At 46.0% G+C, this 6,000-nt stretch overlaps 1 long non-coding RNA gene across 1 annotated transcript; it reads left to right on the top strand.

The window, feature by feature from the left end:
* The first annotated feature begins 799 nt into the window (after positions 1-799).
* On the top strand, positions 800-5,552 carry LOC148862127 (uncharacterized). The gene is made up of 2 exons (XR_016112605.1): positions 800-1,332; positions 1,976-5,552. It is a non-coding gene; the product is annotated as an uncharacterized LOC148862127 (long non-coding RNA).
* The last annotated feature ends 448 nt before the right edge of the window (positions 5,553-6,000 follow it).

The raw sequence follows: 6,000 nt of genomic DNA, 5'->3' as shown, positions 1-6,000 counted from the left end.
TACCCTTGTTTTTCCCCTTCATCTAAAAATATTTTATTTTAAAGCTCCTGATTGATCAAACCCCAAATCTTTCTAATCCAAGCCCAGTAGGGCCAACATAGCACCACCTCTCAATCGAGAAACCTCACCCCATAAAATTTCAAACAAAACCACCCTCATTTGCCCTCCTATATAAAAAGATTTCATTTTAAGGCCTTAAATTGATTGAATCACAAATCTATGTGATCTATACCTAGTTGGCTCAATACGACCTCACCAATCAATTCATAGTGCCCAAAAACCCTACCTTATGGAATTTCAACCAAAGGCACCCTTGTTTGCCCCTTCATCACACCTAAATTATATTTTGAGGCTTTAGATTGACCAAATCAAACCCCCTCCAAATCTGTTGATCTGGGCCTAGTTGCACTAATATGACCCCACCAATTAATTCAAATTGCCCAAAAACCCTATCCCTGTGAAATTTCAACCAAAGACACCCTTGTTTGCCACTTCATTATATACAGATTTTGTTTCGAAGCTCTAGATTAATTCAATTAAACCCTTTCAAATCTTTATGATCCGAAAAAATCCGTCCATTCATCTAAAAATATTCCATTTTGGCCAATGCACACTCATACCCATCTCGACCCTTAACATTTTAATCCAAAATCTTAGCCATCTCAATCCTTCAAATTTTAACCCAAAGTCTCAGCCATGTACCCATCTCAACCCTCAGGTTTCCCAAAAAATACAAAAATGCCACTGCCTCCCTTATAAAACACAAGTTAAGCATTTATCCCTAATCTTGCAAGTTACTATTCACCGCAACTGTTCACCATCTTCTTCGTTGAACAACGACGGTGTTTCCCTTTCTCTTCCAATGGCCCCCTCTCCGTCTTCGCCTCCCCCTCTTTCTTTCTTTCTTTCTTTCCGCTTCATCTTATTTCTTTCTCCTCGTCGTTATTCACTCTCTCTTGCTTTGTTCATTGCTGCTTTCCGTACGAGAACAGGACATCTAGTTGGTGGCAGAACTCCCATTTTCTACTATATTTGGTGAGAGTTTCGTCATCTTCAGCATTGTTTCTCCTCTCTCATCCATTTCCCTTTGGTATCTTCTGCTTCTTATCATTCCAGTAGCTGACCGAGATCCCCTCTATTCTACGAACTTTGTCGTTTGAGTCGAACAAGTTGCATAAGCCATCGTCAAGTTGTTTACGTATAGAAGGTGGAAGTAGACTCGACCGTTTCACCATTGCACACCATAGTCCCTAATTCGTATACGTGGAATAAATCAATCTTGCCTGGATCTCCAATTCACAACATGAAGCAACCGGTTAGGATACCACAGAGGTACATCTGATTTGTTCTTTTTTTGTATTTCTTTCTGTAGTGAGGATTTGAGGTTAGGGAAGAAGGTTGATGGAGTCAGTTCCATCGAACTAACTCCGGTAAATTTTCATCCCCGGTCCAATCCGACCTGAATTTTGTTGCCTGCTACCATGCGTTGATCAGATCTGAATGTACCATTGTTAGTGATTGGATTGCTATTAATCTTTTTTTTTTCCTTTTTCTCTTTATGTTTTACCTTTGAAATTAGTTTTCTTATGATGAATGTTGTTAATGATGTGGTTATTCGTTCAGTTCTGTTTTCAATCTTGCTCTGCCTGTTCTAGAGGTTAGGATGTTAACTTTGCATGCAAATGTGAGTTTACTTCAAAATGTTTTCTTTTACGCTTTCTTTGAAGATTAAGCCATGATTAAAAAAAAAGATGATGAAATGCATATTCTCTTCTGTTTTGATTTATTTATTTAGATACGGTAGTTTGCAATATCGATTGTATTTAGAATATGTTCAAACGTGAGTTTCATAGCTTTTTATAAGGTGGTGGTTGCATTAAAATCTCATGTGGGTCCTGATGAATCGAATTTTAGGTGATGTATCAACATTTTTGGTGCTAAGTAATTCGTCATTTGGTTTGCTTTCAAGTGGCAGATGACTCAGGCCGAAGTGGAGAACTTTGGTTGCCGAGCTGAGTCGAGCTAGGCAGGCTAGGTGGCGAGCTGACTATAGTGTCGAGCTGCTTATGAGATGCCGAGCTGACCAGGTGGTGAGCTGTTTGTGAGGTGTCGAGCTGCCTGTGAGGTGCCGAGCTGCCTAGGTGTCGAGTTGCCTGTGAGGTGCCGAGCTACCTGTGAAGTGCCGAGCTGACTAGGTGTCGAGCTGACTGAGGTGTCAAGCTGCATAGTGACGAGTTAGATTGATGGGATTCGTTGCTCTTTAGAGACCTGCAAGGAACCAAATGTCAGAGGACACAGGGTGGCTAACCCGACAAGGTCGCTCCGATGCTTAAGTCAGTACTCTCATAGTAGACTGCGAGCTAAAAATCACAAAGTATGAGAGCTAGAATTTGCTTATTTGCTTGCTTGCTCACTTACCATTGGGGTTGGTGCCTTTATATAGGTATTGTTTGGTGTGGGCTTTACGCACCATATTAGATTTCTATGGGGTCGTCTAAGTGGTTCGAGATTCCCGGAAGTAACCGCCATGCACGTTGACCACCCTCCGGATTGTTCGACACGTGGGCCAACTTCCAAGGATCGTGGGAGTGTTAGGTATTGTTTCGCCAAGTCAGCGCATGTGCCAGGTCGCTAGGTCGGTGCCTGTGCCAAGCTGCCAGGTCATGCCTGTGCCAGGCTGCCAGGTCGGTGCCTATGCTAGGCCGCCAAGTCATGCCTGTGCCAGGCTGCCAGCTCGCGCCAGGGCCAGGCTGCCAGCTCGCGCTTGTGCCAGGCTGCCAGCTCACGTCAGGGCCAGGCTGCCAACTTGTGCTTGTGCCAGGCTGCCAGGTGGGACACCATCAACTTGGCTAAGGCAAGTTGTTGCCTAAGTGGTTCTAGGTGTCACCTATTTGTTCTGAGATGCCATGTGTCACAATATCATTGGAGGGACAAATCCGCCCTCATCACTTGCTCCCCACTCCTGAACCGAAAGTAACTCGGCAAAGGGAGTAAATTTCTCATTTTGGCCCAGAATGAATAATTTGATGAGCTCATAAGCGTCGATTCAATTCCTTAGGCTTTGGGAGCGACTCGTAGTTCGCTCATTGATTTTTCCCATGCCGAAGAGGCGATTGGGTCTTATGTGGTGATGAGGTCTTCGCTAGTTCGGTAGTTTGGCCCTTAGGCTCTAGGAGCGACTTGTAGTCCACTCTCCTTGATCTTGCCCATGCCGAAGAGGCGACCGAGTCTTATGTGGTGCCGCAGTCTTTGCCAGTTCGGCACTTTAGCCCTTAGGCTCTAGGAGCAACTCATAGTCCACTCTCCTTGATCTTTGATTTTGCCCATGCCGAAGAGACAACTGGGTCTTATGTGGTGCCGAGGTCTTTTATCAGTTTGCCAGTTCGCACCTGGGCCAGGCCGCTAGGTCGCACCAGGGCCAGGCTGCCAGGTCACGCCCGTGCCAGGCCGCCAGGTCGCACCTTAGAGCTACGACTGCATTGCATCAACCTTATTAGTGACGTCGGTTACCCACTCCTACAAGAAGCTACTAGGAGCTCGTCCTACGGGGGCAGCACTACTGACTTTAGGTCACCATCTTGCACGTGAGCCTTAGAAGGCTCGCCCGACTGGGGCGTCCATGCAGTTTGTTGGTCGCCTACTCCCGCGGAAGCCACAAAGAGCACATCTTTGTAAATGGTACCTCACAAAGAAGACTGATGATGCTTTATCCGAGTTGAAATAAAGTTGGTAGAGCTGCTTAGTCTGTTGGCCATCAACCTCTTGCATAGTCTTTGAGTTCATAAAAAATGGAAACTAGAAAGTGAGAGCTTTTAGTTTCTAAAAGGTGAGAACTTAGATTTCTGGAAGAATGGACTTAGCCTTTCGGAGGATGAGAACTTAACTTTTTGTAGAGTTTTTCACAAACGACTTCAATTAATGAATCAATTTTTTGTGCTAAGTACCTCGTCATTTGGTCTGCTTCCAAGTGGCCGATGACTCAGGCCGAAGTGGAGAACTTTGGCTGCTGAGTTGAATCGAGTTGGACAGGCTAGGTGGCGAACTGACTATAGTGCCGAATTGCCTATGAGGTGTCGATCTGACCAGGTGCCGAGCTGCCTGTGAGGTGTCAGGTTGCCTGAGAGGTGCTGGGTTGACCAGGTGCCAAGTTGCATGTGAGGTGATGAGCTACCTGTGAGGTGTCGGGTTGCCTGGCGATGAGCTGGATTGATGAGCTTCGTTGCTCTTTAAAGACCTACAAGGAACCAAATGTCAGAGGACCCGGGGTGGCTAACTCGACGAGGTCACTCTGATGCTTAAGTCAATGCTCTCATAGTAGACTACGAGTTAAAAATCACAAAGTATGAGAGCTAGAAGTTGCTTACTTGCCATTTGGGTTCGTGCCTTTATATATGCATTGTTTGGCGTGGGCTTCACTCACCATATCCAAGATTTTTGCGAAGTCGTCTAAGTGGTTCGAGATTCCCGGAGGTAACAGCCATGCATGTTGATCACCCTCCGGATCGTTCGGCACGTGGGTCAACTTCCAAGGATCGTGGGAGTGTTAGGATATGCATGCCGAATTTTTCACCGAGCACGACTTGCAAGTCGCCAAATCGGTGCATGTGCTAGGTCACCAGGTCGGCGCCTGTGCCAGGCTGTCAGGTCGCACTTGGGCCAGGCCGCTAGGTCGGTGCTTGTGCCAGGCCTCCAAGTCGCGCTTGTGCGAGGCTGCCAGCTCGCGCCAGGGCCAGGTCGCGCCAGTGCCAGGCTGCCAGCTCACGTTTGTGCCAGGCTACCAGGTCGCATCAGGGCTAAGCCATTAGGTCGCGCCAGTGCTAGGCTGCCAGCTTGCGCTAGGGCTAGGTCGCGCCTGTGCCAGACCGCCAGGTGGGACACCATCAACTTGGCTAAGGCAAGTTGTTGCCTAAGTGGTTTCAGGTGTCACCTAGTTGTTCTGAGGTGCCATGTGTTACAATATCATTGGAGGGACAAATCCGCCCTCATCAGGCCCCGTCTATTAGATTCGAGAGATCGGTGCCTAACCCCTTCACTCTCCCATCCAAGTCATACCATGAATAGTTTAGTCGGTGTCTTGGGCCATTGGAGTCACTATTAGATAAAAATGGTTTTTTTTAACATATTTCTCATAGGTCCCATGACCTCCATTTCTCAACTAATGGGTGGTGACTCTAATTTAGCCCAAATGAGCGGTTTTCCGATGCTCACAAGTGGGATAGATAGATTTGATTTGTATTAGCAGCCAAACCCCCAAAGGTTGCCTTATGGGACAAGGTAGGGTAGTGTATGGGGCCTAGCTCTTTTTTCACCTTTGTTCTATTTATCATCTCCTTCATGGGTCCTTGTTTCTTTCTTATCTTAGTTCTTTCTCTTCTTTTCATTTTTGGAAAAGAAAGAAATTTGTTCACAAGAAAAGGATTTGCTTTTGTCGATATGAGCACCTTTGTTATCATGGATTCCTACAAAGCTCATTCAACAAATAGAGTTCTCCCATCAATCACCTGGACTAACCCAGAACTAAAGCAATAAAATGTATTCAAAATTTTGTATTATTTGTTGCATTATTGAAATCAACATTCAGGATTTGAGCTGCCATGGTAGAAAATAAAAATGAGAGGAGAGGTTTTATGAGGATGTTTGAGAACATTGGACTGAGACCCTAACTCATAGGTCCCGTGTTTTCCTAGCCCTTAGTCCATGTCTAGTTTGGGCATCACTCCCATCACCAATACCCCCACTTCCACCACCAGTTGATGTCTGGCCTGCCTGCTTGCTCTTACATCCCCTCTTATTGTGGCCTACTTGCCCACACAATGTGCATTTCATGAACTACCCCTTCTAGACACACGATGACCACTAATTATCTCATATGGGCCCTTTCATTGTAGTTTCTTAGGTCTTCTTGGTTGCGGCCTTATGGCAGGTGGGACAATGGGGATCGGTTCCTCAATATGGGGCTATCGGGTCTCATCTAGGATTGGAACAATAATGTTGTTGTAT

This window comes from Nelumbo lutea, chromosome 4, assembly GCF_056320005.1.
Source record: "Nelumbo lutea isolate HS-2025 chromosome 4, American lotus-T2T, whole genome shotgun sequence".
NCBI lineage: Eukaryota > Viridiplantae > Streptophyta > Magnoliopsida > Proteales > Nelumbonaceae > Nelumbo > Nelumbo lutea.
Note: the sequence above shows the minus strand (reverse complement) of the source record. Positions and strands in the feature narration are given on the sequence as shown.